An 18,670-nucleotide genomic window follows, 5' to 3' on the forward strand; every position below is an offset into this window, starting at 1 on the left:
GTCTCCAGTCGTCTCATAAATCTCTACAGCGGGCGCGAATATTTATTCTTTGTGCGTTGTCCTTGAATCCCGCCCACCCCGGCAATATAAATGGATAAAACGAGTGCACTTCCAACAAGGCTAAGTTCGCGGTGATTGGTCAGTTTGCAATATACAATCCACAGGCTAACAGCAAACAGTAATAATTACTTTTCCGGTCAGTTCAAAATAAAAGCATTGATATTATAAACGAGTTGGTGAAATTATTCAAAATGTGGATTTAGACTTGGCTTGTTGAGAGCAGGGCAAAATTGGAGCACACAACCTTTAATTGAATTTAATTGAATTTAATTGAATTACTTTAATTAGGTACTAAGGTCAACTTTTCATGCATTCTAATCAGGGTTGCCTCTGGTTATTCTGATAGTGTGACTGAAATGTACATCAACTTCAACCCCAAGGCTGAAGCAGAAGATTCAGTGCTGATTACAGCACTTTCATTCCAGGGCCTACAGGACAACTTAAAACATTTAATAAATAAATAAATAAATACTCTATTGCTTAACACATGGTCATACTCTGAATGTTGTCCACCATCTTAAACTTTAAAAATTAAACCACTTGCTGTTTGCCGATTTCTTTAGTACATACACTATATTGTAGCCATGTGTTACTCTGGTGTAATACATCGCTTTGAGAACTTTTACTTTGAAATCACATTCACCAGAAATTTTATTTGTATTTTTGCTGACTTGACAATACTATAACAATAGAGGTACATCATTCAGAGAAATAGAAGACGGAACAGATGGTTTAAAAAAATTATATATATATATATATATATATATAAACATACATACTGTCTGAGTGACCAACTGATAATCTGTGTTTTGTGGCAAATTAAATAATCATTTTCCCATAAACAATTAAGCTTAGCATTGACTCCTTACATAATGAGAACAATTTAAAATGAGAACAAGAGTAAATTACTGAATTAATAATTAATAATGTGATAAATAAATCAATCACAAATTTCCTCCAATAGCCTACTGTGCGAGTGGTGATGGGGCGGGGACAACACTAACTGTGACCGACAGCATCCAGCCCTGCTGTGGATGAGAGGATAGAAGCCGCCCCGCCTTTCATACAACACAACGTCGCAGTCACTAATTAGTAACAATTAACGACAGTCGCTTTGAGTACAAGAAGTAGGCTAACTTTTAAATCTGTTAGGATACTTGTTTTTTTTTGTTGTTGTTTTTTTACATGTGGCGCGTGACTGAAAGGACGCTCGAGCAGCAACCTGTCAACTACAATTTGAGATTTGGAACGTTGTAACAGTAGTATATCCCTGCAGCAACCAAGTTGCATGCAGAATAGCGTTATTCAGCCGAGGCTCGGACTACTGCACATCACACTGGAGAGTCTCTTCGCTTCCAAAAAAACAAGGATGAACAGGAGAAACTGAGGTAGGCTAAAACAGCTCTTTGCTTTCCATGTGCTGAATATCTTGCAACGCCAAGTTTTAGCCTGTGCCATTACAACTCAGGGGGAGGGTGTGCCGATAAAAAACAATGAAACAACAATGTAAACTGACACTTGAATCGCTTTAAATAAACCGTCGGCTTCCTTTCGGATGAGTGAGCAGGTGCTTAGATAAGGCATATTGATTAGGATATACGGACCCGGTGTGCTAGAAAATATTTATCAAGGCTTTTGTTAAATATTCGGTGTTTTTAATGTGATACGGCGGTGGGAACTGGATTGTATGCCGCTGAATAGCTTATTGTATCAAATACATTGACACGAACGTAATACATTTAGTGTATTGGTGTGCTGTTGTGAGCTCTTATCGCTAGTGGATGCAGTCAAAGGCAGCGAGCACGAGCTGCCAATCATCTCATCCTTGCTCGTCCATTGTTTTGCCCCTCCTGTTTGTGAGTGAGTTACCATGGAGAGCCTTCCGGTTTTTCTCCTCTAATTACCTTATTTGGAGAAGGGGCGGCTGTCAGTAGCTGATGGTGTTGTTGGGTTAATGGTGCTGTATGTACTCTATGTCCCATGTGAGCATAACCGTCAGAATGACTGAAGGCTTCAAAACAACGACCTGAGCTCAGGCCATTACGGAGCCTCAAATGCAGTTCTCAGTAGACTTTGATTGGTGCTGGTCAGCTTTTTTCCCCCCACCCAGCTAGCAGTAATGGCCACAGGATTTCGATGCAAGTATAGCAGTTATTTGTGAGCATGTTTAATTAATTTGCATTTACTGGTTGTTGAGTTTTATTGTCCACCACACAAAACCTTTTCAACCTCTACTACTGCTACTGAACACACCCTGCTGCTGTCATCATCATAGACTTTATTGCCAGACAAGGTCCATTCAGAAGACACAGACATGACATACAGAGAAATAAAAACAAAAGAAACAACAATACTGCATTTCTATAAAAGATACTTAATACCAGTGTTTCCATAGTGATGATTGGTATCGTATGGCACTAAACCTAGGATTTGCCAGCAGCATAATAATGCTGTTCTGGGAGACGTTCAGGCGACAAATGAATTTGTAGATAAGACTCCTCAATAATGCCTGGAAGGTGCTGACCCCTGCATTACAAAACAGGTCACTTGCACTGGAGCACCTGGGTTTGTTGAGCAGTATCGTCATACAGTCATTATAAGCAACCTTAAGCTTCTGCATGCTTGCCTTTTTAAACGTAGTCCATAAGGGAGCAGTATACAAAGGAGTGCAGTATGCTGTGAGAAGCTTCTAGTTAAATTCTGGTTTAATGTAGCACTGTTATTGTGGCAAATGTTTTTTTAAAGTGGCAGATACTGCAATAGCCCTATATACAGCCTCAATGTCATTACTGAAATAATGTATTCTTTTTTAATATATCAAGATTTTTTTAAAAGAGACCTGGCGTGGTTTGCAGATTTAATAAACCCAATAATGAGCATGTTGGTTCATATTCAATTCAGGTTAGTGTATGTAGCAGGTTTACATTCAGTTGCCATAAGGCTGCTGGGTAGAATAATTATGGTGGACTTTAATGACAATTTTTAATGATACGTTATATCTTCTATTCACATAGTTTCATAACCCCGTAGGCCTGTAGAGCTATGCCAGAGTGGGTTGAATTATGTTTTTTTATATGAAATTAAAAATACAAGGTGTGTAGTGGAATAGCATAACTGTATATGTTGACAGTGTTGTAGGTGTTGTGTGTGTTGTAATATAGAACAAAAGGCTATGCAAGACCAGTAGGAAGGGTTGCAGGTGCAGAAAAAAGACCGATCCCCACTGATCACTGGGGGCTTGTGAGCACTGAGGCCAGGTGCTCCAGATTTCACCAGCCAACTCAACTCACACAATATGTAAACCTGTCATTCGATAAAGGAAATCGCTGCTGCGAAAGCTTAAAGATTTCAAGATTTGTGGCAAGATTTTGCACCGATCACATGTGGACCTGGTCATTTTTAGGCCATTCAGGCACTTCAGCCATTGTCAGACAGAATGAGAATCACAGTACAACAGTGAAGCCACATTCCTTTATTGTTTTTTATTAATTGCGCTGGATGTATTTATCAACTGCCAAATTACATCAGAAGTGTATAGAATGATTAGATGTTGTTTGATGCATGTTTCTACTTCTAAATGCAGTATATGCTACACTGCTCAGAGTGTCAGCATATATTCCAAATTCAGTCTTGGTTATTATACTTATAGTACTGCAGCTGTCATTACAGTTTGTAGGATCATCCCCTTCTGGAAGACTTGTATACACTTAATATGGTATAGGTGTAGCCTAAATGAGTTTATACCAGTCGTATTTGCAAAGATCTCCTCAGATGCTTCTATGTCAGCACACCCTCACGCTTACAGAATAAATTTTGGGCTCATTGGCAGTCAGGAAGTTAGCTCATTTTGGAACAAAAAATTTGCAACTCAAACACTGAGCAGTCTCTGGACAGGACCAGAATTTCCACACCACCTGTTACTGAGCTGAAAACTGAAAAATGCTCTGTAACCAGGGGAAAACAAGAAGACTCCCCATGAATGCTAATGTTAAAAAAAATCCTATTTGTTCTGTTTCCGGCTTAAGTCATCACACGCTTTTCTGTATGCTGACAAAATAACAACTTTGTCTTGTCCTCTATTATATATTCTGTTTTTCCTAAGGCAATAAAAGCACAGTTATTAAAATTCACTACCATAATCACCAGTTAACAGGGCAATTAATGACCATATTAATGATTATAATTCTTATGTACTTGACAATATCTATAAGGTCAGCTTTAATCTCAAGAGCAGTTCATGCTCTGATGCCCTAATTTTTTTAGGAAGTATGATGCCCGAAGAAGATGTTTTATTCCTAACTGTCAGCCCTGCAGCATGTTGACAATTTGGATAGAAATGTAGAAGCTGGTTACTGTTAGATCCTTCATTTGTCTCAAGTCTGCAGGAAGTGACTTGCCATTACACTATCTGAATATGATTCCCTCCTATTTCTCTCCATCTGTCCATCCATTTTCTATAATGCCTATATTGTTAAGGCCTGTGGAGCACTGGAGCCTATCCCTGCATGCATTGGGCAAACGGGGGTACACATTGGACAGGTGGCTCACAAGTGGATGACAGATTTAATAATCATGTTTTAGTGCTCCCACAGCAATTAAGCTAAGGGTATGGCTGAAATTCTACTTAACCACCTGTTTTACCATACCTCCTTTAGAGATGTGTCAGTCAGAAATCAATTGTATGTGCTTTTATGTAGTCCTTCCAAAAAAACATAATGCTTCTTTCATATTTCACTCAGCTGTCCTTTTAAAATGAACAATTCTGCTAGGGGGAGAGACGGGAGTTTTCTGCTGCCACAGGTGTTTAGTTCTGTGTGGAAGACAGTGAATACCTACAGTATCTAATCTATCAGTAAATGTTTTCCCTGACTGTATCAGAGGGACGGAAAACAAAAACTCTGTTTTATTTGATGAGGGGTATGGAGGTATTGGATTTGTTTCAGAACAGCCAGTAACCAATATTTTGTATTGTTCTTTACATCAAAAGTAGTCATGGCACTTGAAAAAGTAGCGTAGTAAACAGTAGAAAAATAAGTATTTGTGCATTAATTGGTTTGGCAACACACTGCAATAACAGTTGCAATGGATTGCAATAGACCATGGGTATTATAAGACAAAAACTCAGTATCCAGTTACAATGAGTATTCCTAACAGAGTTTCATGCTGGATCTTCAAGGCAGTGACACCTATTAGTGACAACTCACGCTTAATTAGATTAAGATTAATCCACTAAAATGTTTGAATAAACAAAACAAGGAGTCAAATATTCAAATGCCATACATTTCCATAGATTGTTTTTATTCTTATTTAATTTTGTCTGAACAGCATCGCTGACTGACAATTGATAGGGATCATTTCCAGGAGCTAATTTATCATGCCAGGGAGAGAGAGAGAGAGAGAGAGAGAGAGATATAAATATATATAACATAACACAGTGAAATATCGTCCCAACTCCTTTGGCTGTTTTATCTTTTATCTTCTTTTTTTTCCCAACCAAGCATTTGTTACTTGACCTAGTCAGCTGTTTTAATCACACCACAAAGCTCACCAACAGTAACAACAGGGGGATCTTCCCCCATCTTCAGTTATCAGGAGCTCTATTAATTGCACTTGTGTACTTTGTCTTTGTCATATATATATTTTAATTGGATGGAATCCTTTCCCCAATAAATTCAGGGTTTTAAAGCCTTAGTTCTATGGCCCTAGCCTCTTGCAGTTGGTAGTTATGCAAGAACAGGGATTAAGGGTCTTCAGTTGCAAAAACAACTAACAACAAATCATTTGTATTTGGAAATTCTGATTTTACATTTACGTAATGTGAGTAAAGCACAACAAATATCAAGTTTCATTATTTTTTTCTCATCAAAAAGCTGAGATAAATGAATGTTATGTTATTTTCACAACAGAGGGAGAGATGTCAATCATGGACAGTCTTTACATTACTTGTCCCCACACAGTGTAAGCTACAGTGTTTCACTCTTGGTGCCTTTCAGCACTAACAATAGGGAAGAAATGACCTATTGAAATTACCCTTTGCATAGGGACATAAATATATACCAGGATACGCTCTACATTGAGAGTCAGTGTTATATTAATCATATTAGCGTTGTACCTACCTCATTATAGTTTAATGGTCAGGGTAGCATTTCATTACTGAGTGTGCATGGGAATTACAGAGCAGCAAGAGTATTCCATAGAAATGGTATTGATGAAATGATATGCTTAATGCATAATGTGGAGGAATCATGTTAAAAATGTATGCAGTGTTTCTTGACTGAGTGGTAATTATCAGCAAAACTGTCATAGTGCACGTGAATTATTTAAAGCAATACTCATCGGTCTTATTCCGGAGTATTTACTGCATGTTGAGACTGAGATGTTTGGGATTCAGAGCTCTTCTGCTGTGTTATATCATGCCTGAGCTGGGTTTTGTGGCATGTGTGAGCTGACTGAAGCGGTCTGTGATAGCAAGTGGTTCGAGCCAGTCCTGACCCAGAGTGAATGCTCCTTTGTGGGACAGACACCTGCAGAGCTCTGCCTCCTGCCCCTGAAGTGATTAACATGCACCTCCAACCTCCCTGGTCTTCCCACTCCTCAATCTCTCGGACACCCATCCTGGCACTGCTCTGTTGTCTTGGCACCTGTTCTACATCGTCCATCCTGCAAAGGCTATAACTCATGTCTTTGTCTGGGCTGGGCAAACACAGCCTGACTACACAACTGTGTTAGAATTCAATATTGATTGCCACTGTCAAGGGGTTAAATTTTAGAAGTTTTGTCAAAGGTGTGGCTTTGTTCTAGCAGGGGATTTTGAGACTATGTGTGCAAAATACCTGTATGCTTTTAATGTCAGGTTTAAAAAGGATTTGCTTTTTCTGGTGAGCTAGTGGAAAGACAGTCTAAGGTCCCAAGGCATGAGTTGCATCGCTTATTCTACCACCAAAGCATAAAAGCAAAGAAGCCTAGTTTTATGGTTAATTGAACTTCTTGAAGTCTTTGCTCAGACTGATAAAGTTAACAGTAGGCTACTGTAACTTCTGTGTAATAAAATTGTGTAGGTAAAATATATATTATTCAATTTGTAAGAAAGCCACACAGAAAGTGAAATGTTTGAGTTGGTAAATGTTACTTTTATCTTCAATCTTTTAGACATTAGCATTTTAACATTAGTACGGTGTTAAAAAAATAAATAAAATTGGGTCAAACTTTATTAAATGTTATGCAGCTAGTATGTTTTTAGAGATAAGCTTGCTGTACACAGAGATATTGTGTTGAATGTGCGGCAACTTCCAGCGCTGAAAAGTGAAGCCCACGCGGAAGTGCTTTAAACCTGCATTCTATTTAATTTCCTGCAGGGGACCACTTCACTGGCTCCAAAAAGAAGTCCAATTGTATAGAAGTCTGTGGGAAAATGACCCTACCTCTCACTTGATTTATTACCTCAGTAAACATTTTCCTAACAAGTCTATGGTCTCAATCAATAGTGTTAAGTCTTCTTCAATACATCATGATGTTCATTTAGTAAATTATGCTCCCATTTTGTTTTAAAATTGACGATAAAGCAGGGGATGCTTTCGGGCGTGGCTACACTCTGAACTGTCAATCATAATATAGTCTTTGCAATGCGTGTCCATGGCACTGTGTACTTAAAATAGCAGCATAAACAATGTTATGTTAACGCTACTTGGTATCATGTGACGAGAAACCCTGCTAACCGCTAACAGAAGTGACACAGTGAGTGCTGTTACACCGTCTTGAATGGCTTTGGTTCAGGTGAGGCTGGTTCAAGCTGTAGAAAAACCAGGATGGTGATTTTTTTTTAAATATGCAGACCTACAGAACAGAGAAACACAAACTGAACAAGAACCCTCTCCCACCCCCCACCCTCTGCGGTCTCGAGGAAAACAAAACAAACAAATAAACAAACAGAAATCACACCTTGCCTAATCACTCTCCTCTAGTTCTTGTGATGCTGAGGTCACTAAGTCTGATATTTGTTCTGCTGCGCTTTTCCATAGGTCTATAGTTGATGATCTGGCTTTGTTAATCCTTGCTGTAGAGAGCTCAAGCATAACTATGTCTAGAAAATACGCCAGCCACTGTTTTATACAAACCATTGTCTGTTGACACGCAGTGTAATGAAGAGTGAATGCCTCACCAGTGTTATTTCCAAGCACTCCTACCACCCATCTATAGATTACGATTATGATAGCATGAACAATCTGCAAGTCACGACAGCATCATTATTGGTTCGACTTGGTCAATACAAACCACCAATTTATAATTCAAAAGTTTATTAAGGTTGCCCGATTTAAATGAAACTTGGTGGAAGCGTGTAGCATGGACCAAGGAAGAATCCACTAAAGTTGGGAGCGGATTTTAGTTTTTCACTTGCGTTAACATTGTGAGATAGGGCATGGCTTTGGCAGAGGTCTGCTCTCTCCGAGTGCCCTTCCTGTTATGACTCATATTCTCAGTAGGTTTAATTTTTTTTCTCAGTCTGATGCTGTGTTGTGTCCTTAAATGCCAGGGTCAGTGCAGCTCTCAGCTGCCAGACACACGATGACGCTTGTGTCAAAATTGGTTTTAAATCAGATTTTCGTGGCAGCATCTCCCTACCCAATTGTTGGGACCTCGGGCTGCGTTGTTATTAGAATATCAGCTGGCCTGAGCTTTGTAACATGCTGACTCGCTGATAATCCACTCCCCTTTCTTGCAACCTCTCTGTGTTATAGGCTCTGTATTAACATAGAGCGCTGATTGAATTCCTCTCCTAAATATTCCTAAAACCTGTCTCCACCCCTCTCCACCCTCTTCCACTCCCTCAGTGGATGGATAGAGCGGTATACCTGTATTTTCCGTCTGAGACAGACAGACCTGTACTAAATATTCTGAATTCTCATTGAGTGTATTAAAATGTCTGATGGCTTCCACTTGAGACAGTGACCAAAAAGAACTGTGTATGTCTGCTCACCCCCCCCCCCCCAACTCCCAGACTTGGGTTTTGAGGATTAACCCCGCCCTCTATTCTGGCCTGACTTGATTATGTCCAGGGATAAGAGCTGCTTAATTGTAATCACTGGAGCTGTCCTGTGCAGCGTAAACACAGGAGCACGGATCAGCCCAGGCTACACACTGGAGATGAATATACAGTACAGAAGATGGAAAAGCAACATTTCCCTACCTGCTCAAAAACTTTGCCTATCACTGCATAGGAGGTTATGTTTCTGTTTTGTTGTTAGTTAGCAGGAAACTACTTATCATATCTAAATGAAATTCATCAAGCACTTGACGCTTTTAATCATTGACGCTGAGCAATGAGGTGTAAAATAAAAACGATGACGTGGGAATCTGCTGCACTGCTGCCACGCTTTGGTCAATTGATATCTGAATGAGCGATAAATAATGTAAATCACTTTGAATTAGTTGACATATTTGATAGTTGCAGATCTTCAGAGTACTGATTTGCCTGCAGCCTTTCCCCCTGATCATTTGTGACTTTGTTCCTATTTGATGTTTGCACTGGAGCTCAAAAGTGTGAAATGAAGTTGGCACATCATTAGATGGTTCAAGCAGGGATGAGGCATCTGAGCAGCTGTAATTTGTTTGCTTTAGAAGGTAATTGCTTCACGAAGAAAGGTTGCGGGAACTTGATTACAACACTTAACTTGTTCTCTGCGGCTTCTATAGTGAGAATTTACGTAAACTGGGGTCAGCACACCAAGGTCTTTGCCTTCCCCCCGCCATCTGGCAAACAGTGCACCAAAGTCTTAAGGCCCAGACACGCAGAGCCGGCGGCCAAATGTCGACAGAAAAGGCAGTCGGGCTGATCAGTCTCCCCAAATTGGTCAAAAAAGTGCCTCGGAACACACCAAATGTTCGTATCGAGACGTAATACGTCTCCACAACAGCAGGCGGCGCTAATCTGTATTGTCGCCCAAAAATGAAAACCGGCAGCTTGTTTCTCCGGAAATTCAAAGACAGACTGTCATGGCGGCTTGTTCAGAGTACGATCTCATATTGTACTAAAATAGTTCACCGAAACGTGTTTCTAAAAACATTTGAAGAGAGAAATAGGCCGTGCAGTTGCTGAATCTGTCTTCATTTCAGATAGACAAAGGTCAGTTTAAAAGATTTTGAGAGACTCTAGTCATGCTCATTCCGCTCCCCTTTTCCGGGTTAGCTCTCTACTAATCAGATCGGTCATTTGAGTCCGACTGCCGGCAGTGCCCGCCCCGCCGATTATACATGTCAAATCGGCCAAAATGAAGACCAACGGCCCCTCGGACGGACGACGGCACGGAGCACACCGAACAGACTCGAGTCACTGACCTGAGTCCCACATTGTTTTTCCCTATTCCGGTTGAGTTGACTTTTTACCTTGGCTAATTTATGAAGGTTTTTGAATCCCTCTTGGTCACGTGCTGTCTTGGTGAGTATTGGACTGCCAAAACTGTGTTTTTGGGGATTTTCACATGGATAGAATCTCTACACTCAGCCGTAGAGTGGAAAGCACCAATCTTGGTGACCTCAAGATTGCGTCCCTGCTTTTATTTGCTGGCTTTATTGGAGCCAGATAAGAAGCAAAAAGTGAATCATGGGTAGATGGGCTGCAGTCAGATGCAGTGTGGGAAAAGGCCTGTCCTCTTGAACATTTTAACGCTCTGAGACACCAACCTAACGGCCGCCCATCGGCAGAAAAGGCAGTCGGACTGATCAGTCGGCTCCCGTCTCTCAAAAAAGTGCCTCGGAACACACAGAAGAGACGCTGACTTGAGCGTACGTTCTGCGCGTGCGCGAGACATAATACGTCTCTGTAACAGCAGGCGCCGCTAATCTGTATTGTCGCCCAAAAAATTTAAACCGGAAATGACGGAACATCTGTCTAGACCTAGTAAACACAGAGCACGCTGTCGTCAGTCATTGTTTTCATCAGAGAGTGGTGATAGTAGTCAAGAATGATCGTTGTTGTCATTACTCGCTGAACGGAAGAAAATACGATGGCTAGTAATAAGAAGATACTGGCGTTGTCAGCTCAGTCAAGGGCTAGCACTCCACCAATCAGACTGGTCATTGAGTCCGAGATTCAACAAGTCAAATCGGCCCAAATGAAGACCGACGGCTCCTCCGACTGATGATGGCACGGTACACGAACAGACTCGAGCCAGACTGTCCGACAGCTGATAATTGGGTTGGTGTGTTGGAGCCTTTACGGAGTGTGGGCCCAGTCCTCTGGAGAGTACAGCTAGATGTCTGGTCCACTGAAAATGACATCTTTATGCCAGAAAACCATCCAATGAAGATTTTTAGGGGGAACAAGTTAATTGAGAAAACTCTGATGTTAAAGGCAGTCTAGTGGAACAGGTTGGCCATCTGGCATTTTAGTCATGTCCAGAGCTGAGGTCAAATCTCAGGCGACCGATCCTTGGTGCACCACACCATCAGAGCCAATTATTGGCCTCCTACAATCCCCTTCCCATGCACTTTGGCCCATTTTCCCTCCACAGTGTTAGGATGTTAATACTAGGAGGTGGTTACAATGACTAGTTCAGTTGCTGTGATATGATACAGTAGTTATCAATTGTGTTCTTGTTATATGTGTTATCACCCACTCTATATGAGTTAAATTCCAACATTTTGGGAAATACATTTTTCCGCTTTCTTGCCCAGAGTTAGATGAGAAGATTGATACCACTCCCACCTTCTAATCTAACTAACTAACTAACTAACTAACTAACTGTAGTCAGTCTAATAATTTGACCTACGGTGCATCTCATGTCGCTTAAATTGCTTCCTCGACTCTTCCACTTGCCTCGAGAGGAACCGAGGAAATGTGTTTTTAGAGGGATGAGACGTTTCCTCTGAAGCATCACATGAATTTGTCAGCTGTTTGGGCGGAGTTAGCAAAGCCTTCAGCTGCATGGCTTCCAGGAAGGCTGTATCCTCGCCTATAGCTCCTGATGATCCGATGATCCCTCCTCGATTCTCGCTCCTTGAGGTGAAAATAAGAGCTTTGAGACGGCCTTCACTGAGGAGGGCCAAACAACATCCGGTTCAGCCGAGGAGTCAAGGAGCTATCAAATAAGGGACGTGGGATGTTTAAAGATACAGTTGGTAACTTATATATATTTATAATAATATTTATAACTGTCACTATATCCTGACAGTACTATGAATATGCTAATCTGTGACAAATCACATCCCTCTGTCTCCTCCTCGCTCCTTACAGCATAAGGAAAACAACCAATCGGAGCCGAGGGGTCTCTAATGCAATGCCTGCTCGTGAACTGAGGTCAAACAGTAAAACTAGACAGCGCTTGTCAAATATGAATCAAGGTTCTGTTACGGCATTGCCTATTACTCACCTTAAATGTTTTTCAAATACATATTTTAGTGTACTGTAACAAAAAAGTGGGCGTTGTTTAGTTTTACCTCTCTCATTTTACAACTAAAGAGTAAACTAAAATATGTTTCTAAAAAACATTTGAGTTTGTGAGAATTGGCAATACAGTAAGACAATCTTGATTTTCTAATGTGCAACTGTCAAGATATAGTGACACTTTTAGCAAATGGGACAAAATGTTATTTTGTATAAAAGTTACCTTCTGAAGTCATTTAATAAGCAAAACCCCAGAGTGTGATTTGCCATAATCAGTCATTCCACTTTAATCCGATTTAGATGAGAAATGCAATGTCACCTAACTTTCTCCTATAGTTACATTTTTTGAGCTTTAAAGCTAAACATTACCAATGGTGGTGTTTCTTGCAAAATGTACAGGCCCACTGACAGCATGGCATTCCTGAAACTGGACTTGAAGAGACACACAGAGGAGCAGCCAGCAACAGTTTTAGCCTAGAGAGAGAAAATCGTTAGGAGTGTAAATGTATGCAGATATTTGTATAACCTCCATTAAAGATTTAGATACGGAAGTTATTTCTTCTGCCTGTATTGGTGTTTGCTCTCCTGCTGCGCTGAGCCCAACTATTTAGTTTTCCTAAACATTTCACAGGAGGTGTAATTGAGGTTTGGAAGGTAAGAGACAATTAGTTAATCAATTTGGCGAATTCTTTTAATTCTAATGCCTTACTTTTAATGAGCTACAAAGACAGCAATTAAATAAAGACTCTTATTTTCTCAGTAATAACCTAAAAGTGCATCACTCCCTGAAACACAGATTATTTGTTGCATTGTGGGAAATCTAAAAGTACCTAAACTTTAAGGCCTTGGACACCCACAAGTGCAAAAACTAGAAATCGTGGTTTTGTGAAGGGTTATGTGTTCATGGGTTAGTATTCAGGTGGAACTTTTTGGCCAAGACACAGGCGATGTGACTCGTGAGGCGACGCAGTAGTCGGCCCTCGTCGCCACTAGTTGTTTGACATCGGGTTGGTGTGTCAGGGCCCTTCTATTTAGTAGTTTCTGTCTCCCCCATGAGGAATTCTAAGTAATGACAACACTGTCGGCGCATCCACATGATAGAAGCTTTCCTTTTTCTCTGCAGGAAAGCCGATAGGCTAAGTTGTTTCCCAAAATGTCAAACCTATTCTTAAGTTGAAGTAAACAAGGAAGGCTGAAATAGCCAGGACAGAACAACAAAGTAAAAATTGGAGTACCGTTTCCCTTTACATGCAAATAAAAAAAAGGAATTTTATCCCTCCTTAACCTTAATTGAGAAATCAGGGATGAGTTGCATGTTAATTTTTGTATACAGTAAGTAGAAAAAGAATGCACATTCTATCTGTTCATATCCATGTTTGTCACTCCCGCCAAGCAGCGAAGTGACCGCTAATTTATGTGGAGGTCATGCGAGATGGCCTCATGAAGAGGCTGTCAAATAAAGACAGGAAAATGTTTTTCTCCCCTACTTAAGAGCTGGCAGCGAATATAAAGGGACACTGTCAGAACATGAATGTGGCGGAGGAGATGCCAGCGTATTCATCAATGCCGGGCTTATGTGTGGGAGAGTTTTTGATGTGCAGGGCTCGCACTGCGGCGCTCTTCTGTGGAGGGTGAAAGCCAGGAGCTTTGCCCAGCTGGGACTGAGCAATGGTAGATGCAAGCTGTCTTTCCTGCCTCCTACAGCAGAAAAATCTTCTCGGACTAGAAGATAATTGACTAGAGCAGGGAAAGTAACAGTATACCGTCCCATTACAAGGGATTTGGGAGATTGGAAGTGACTCATTTTGAGTTTATGACAGCTTAATTGAGAACCTCTCTTAAGTGCTTTTTTTGGGTGCTAGTTCATTAATAAAGCATGTCATCCCTCTTCCCACCTCTCCCTCTATTTGAAGTGTAGATTTCTCAAATGCAGGGATCTGGTATCATGGAGGAGCACTGCAAATGAGGGTCTCTGTGCCACCCAATGTTTTGGCTGAGATGAAATCAATTCTGGCTGCTGCAGAGCTTTGCAGCATAGAGGGCAGTGCTGCAGTGTATATGAGGCTCCTTCAACCATGGAACCAGATGTACGACACTAACGTACCTGCTACACACACAAAGTAATGAACATTTGCCAAACAGACACATCATATAGGACAAATCAAGCCTACTCATTAGAATCCGGTAATTGACCTGTATTCATTGGCTGATAATTCTCCAACAAGTGGACATGGCTAATCTTTTTTGCGTGCCCTACTTTGGAAAGTGTGTAAAAATGTTTAACCACTTCACATTTCGTCTGTTGTTGCCATGGTGTCTGCACTAACTTGTCATCTTATCTGCGGGAAACACTGTAATCCTCTTATTCTGCTCATATTCCCACTGCAAACTAGAATTCAGACGGGGCCTGGCCGAGCTATCGCTGTGTGACCCTCTATTTGTGTCGAGGTGTTAGGCTTGCATTACTTATGCTCTCCAGCAAGTTCACTGAAGTCCTCCTGCAGCAGCACTACTAAAGCAGCATGGGAGCCCGCAAGCACCACCATGGCATGAAATTATGTGGATCGATCTGCACGAGCCAAATGTGCATCTCCTCTGTGCCTGTGTGGAAACCAGCGATTGAGCGTTTCCCGCGGACAACCTCTTCTCCCATTTCAGCTGAGCTCTTTAATGGTGCTGCAGGCCCACGTGTGGGTGCTGCTGTTGCATGGGTGATGGGTGTTCACTGTGCAGCTCCAAGCCAGCCGCACAGGTCTGGCAGGGGGCCTCAGCTACTGGGGGTCCGTAGGGAAGGAGGAGAGAAGGAAAGTGGGAGGGAGCAGGAATGCAGGAGAATCGAGAGAACACTTAGCATCACTGTAGCTCGGATTGATCTAATCATTCAGAGCATTCGCTGGGGGTTGTCTAGTCGTGTGTGTGTTTATAGAGGTGAGGAGGTGGGGGAGGTTCACTAATAAGGATGAGTCGGCAGTCCCAGTGTTCGTGGTAATCGAACCCCTAACCTTGGCAGAGTTAGTGCTGTGATCGCTCTGCATGCGATGCAATGCAGTGGCTGTAAGCTTTAATGAACTCCAGTGTATGTTGGTGTGATGTCTTGATAAGAAACTCCTCTTTTTTTTTGTGAGACGTGAGCAGGAAATCCCATTTACTAGTCTTAGCTGTCATCATATATTAAAGTCCAGTGAGGAGAAGGAATAGTTTGTGGCTAGCAGTCTCATAATGTTCATGTTTAGATTAGATATTAGCATTCATTTGGAGTCGTGTTTCTGGCGAAGTGATGTATGCAAACAGACCAACACAGGAAGTTGCTGGTCGTGTTCCTGTCGCGAATTATATTGTTTTGTGTATTTTTATTTTATTTTTCTAAATAAAAATGTTAATCAGAAAAAAAGTTGCTGGTCGTAAAACCAAAACGTATAGCAATAAGTTGAGAGGGTGCTGCAGAGTCGAGTGACTCTGTGGGTTTATCTTTACAAGTGGCCACTTTGACATTACAAACAGCCATTTGATCCATTGTTAATACAAAAATATTGATTAGTGCACCTTTTTAAAAGATGGGAAATTTAAGGTGGGTTTACCTTCAGCCACATCATGGCTTATAGAACTGTGAGGCATTATGGGTGAAAGTAACCCCTCAAAGAGATTACAATGTCCTGATAAAACCACTTTTACCATTTCAGTAAATGATGTGTTTTTTATAACACCATTCATACTTCAAGAACACTGCACTCAATTTATTTTAGGCTGTATGAAAAAAAAATCCAAGCTTAATAATTTGATTCCACAGCACTGACTTACTCATCCTCTATACGCTGATATCAATACAGTACTCTGTCACAAACACCCTCAGCTCCCCATCCCCCTTTTTCATCACTGAATCACTTCAAACAGAGTCTGGCACCATGGATGACAGTGAGTAAAAGGAAGGAGTGGATGCTGGCTCTGCGGGAATGAGAGGGAGGGAAGGCGGGGATGGATGCAGGGGCTGATGAGATTGAATGGTAACTGATCCCTTGGTGTTGCTGGCATGGCATGGCAGAGGACGAAGCCATTTCCCACGGGCCCAGTTAGCCCAAAGCATTTGTCATGGTGAATGATGTAATGGACTTTGTTAAAGGATTGTGTGTTGATTTATTTGTGAGTGTGCCCTGACATACTGTAGGACGTATGCCCATGCTCCCCATCTCAGGATATGAGATCACATCGCTGCATATCCACAACGCTGTGATGTGCTGGCTGTGGCTGAATGAATTGAAATTAGCTTTAGCATCATTTCTACTCTCTAATTCTCTCTTCATCTCTTTTTATTCCTATTGCACTGATGAGCCAGATGTTGTATCTCCATATCTGTAAGATGTAGGTAAAATCTGGTCTCTTAATGCAAACCGTCATGGATTGGATAAAAAGAGTTGTGTGCAACCTTAGCCTTTACAACCTGTGGAGATTACACTACACACAGAAAATCCCCTTTCTCATATTCACTGGTTTAAATGAGATCTCGCTCACTCTGTGTTTGTGTGTTTTGAGATGAACAAAGTAAGACCGATCTGTGGTGTGGAGGGAAACTCAAGCAAGCAGACACATATTATCATAAATGTACTTTTCAGCTTCGAAAGTAAAACGTGACATGTTTAGCCTCACCCTGGATTTCCACCGAATGCGGAACGTCTGTGGACCGGCTCCGCTGCGTATCGGCTCCGCCGTCCGTCAATACCCACCAGGTCCAGATTTGTTGCGGTACGGCTGCGGCCATGACTGACCGCTGAAGTCACGAGGACCACGAGATCTTACGAATTCAGGTAGAATAGAACCACAAAACCAACAACAGTTTGTTTCCATCCAGAGGAGTAGAGGGGAAACAACTCTGAGCTGTGTTTTCAAGGTGTAGTGCAGGGAAATGTGATCCGCCGTGAGGACGGTGTATTTTATTTTGAAAATAAACCGGATGTTTTATTTTGTTTCTGCTCGACTTCCTGGCCCGTGCTGTCTGCCGTGTGCCGAATTGCTGCGGAGCTCTCCGGCGTCCGGCAAAAATAGAAGCTCTTTGTATCTGCTCCGGAGGGCTGCGGACCGCCGGAGCTGGGACGGAGTCGGAACGCAGCCGTTCTGCAGTCAGTGGAAATACACACACTGACTTTAATGGAAACCTAATGACTCTGCCGCCGTTCCAGAGCGGATCCGCAGCCGTTCCGCAACCGGTGGAAATTGGGGGTCAAAGAGTTGCTCACCTCAGATTAGTCTAAATAATGTGAGATGAAATGCATGCTGATTATCTTCAGTTATATTAAAGCTGCACTTACCAATATTTTTGAATTAACAATGGCTCAAATGACTGTATTTTAAAAGGGGTCACTTGTAGTGACAAACCCACACAGAATTATTACCCAACTCTGCAGTTCCCCTCACCTTTATTTAGTGTTTTATTGTCTGTTAGCTGTTAGCGGCCGAAATGGGTTTCCTCAGGAGGGTAGCTGGCGTCTCCCTTAGAGATAGGGTGAGAAGCTCAGTGATCCGTGAGGAGCTCGGAGTAGAGCCGCTGCTCCTTTGCGTCGAAAGGAGCCAGTTGAGGTGGTTCGGGCATCTGGTAAGGATGCCCCCTGGGCGCCTCCCTAGGGAGGTGTTCCAGGCACGTCCAGCTGGGAGGAGGCCTCAGGGGAGACCCAGGACTAGGTGGAGGGATTATATCTCTAACCTGGCCTGGGAACGCCTCGGGATCCCCCAGTCGGAGCTGGTTAATGTGGCCCAGGAAAGGGAAGTCTGGGGTCCCCTGCTGGAGCTGCTACCCCCGCGACCCGACCCCGGATAAGCGGATGAAGATGGATGGAAGATGGATGGGATGTCTGTTAGCTAATTGTTTTGGTTTTATGGCCAGCATTCTGTTTGCGTTCATCATTTCATCAGAAAACCGACAGCAAATGAATGCTAACCTTGCTCTGAGTCGGCTGTATGTGTAAATAGGCAACTGTTTGCTAACACAATAGCCATAACAGCCAAGTGGCAGACAGACAAAGTTAGCCACTAGCTGTTGAAAACAGCAGAGCATTTAGCAGCTAAAGAGCTGGATATTTCCCCTCAGGAGTTGAGGAAGTTTTGAGACCAAAACAGACTTAAAAAGAGCATGAATATTTACTTACATTATATAAAATGACTTAAAATGGCCAGATGGCTAGAACGGTGCCATGTCATTTCTCTGACGCTCCATTGTTCCGACCTCTCAGTAACCCGAAAAAT

Source organism: Sander vitreus, chromosome 5, assembly GCF_031162955.1.
Source record: "Sander vitreus isolate 19-12246 chromosome 5, sanVit1, whole genome shotgun sequence".
NCBI lineage: Eukaryota > Metazoa > Chordata > Actinopteri > Perciformes > Percidae > Sander > Sander vitreus.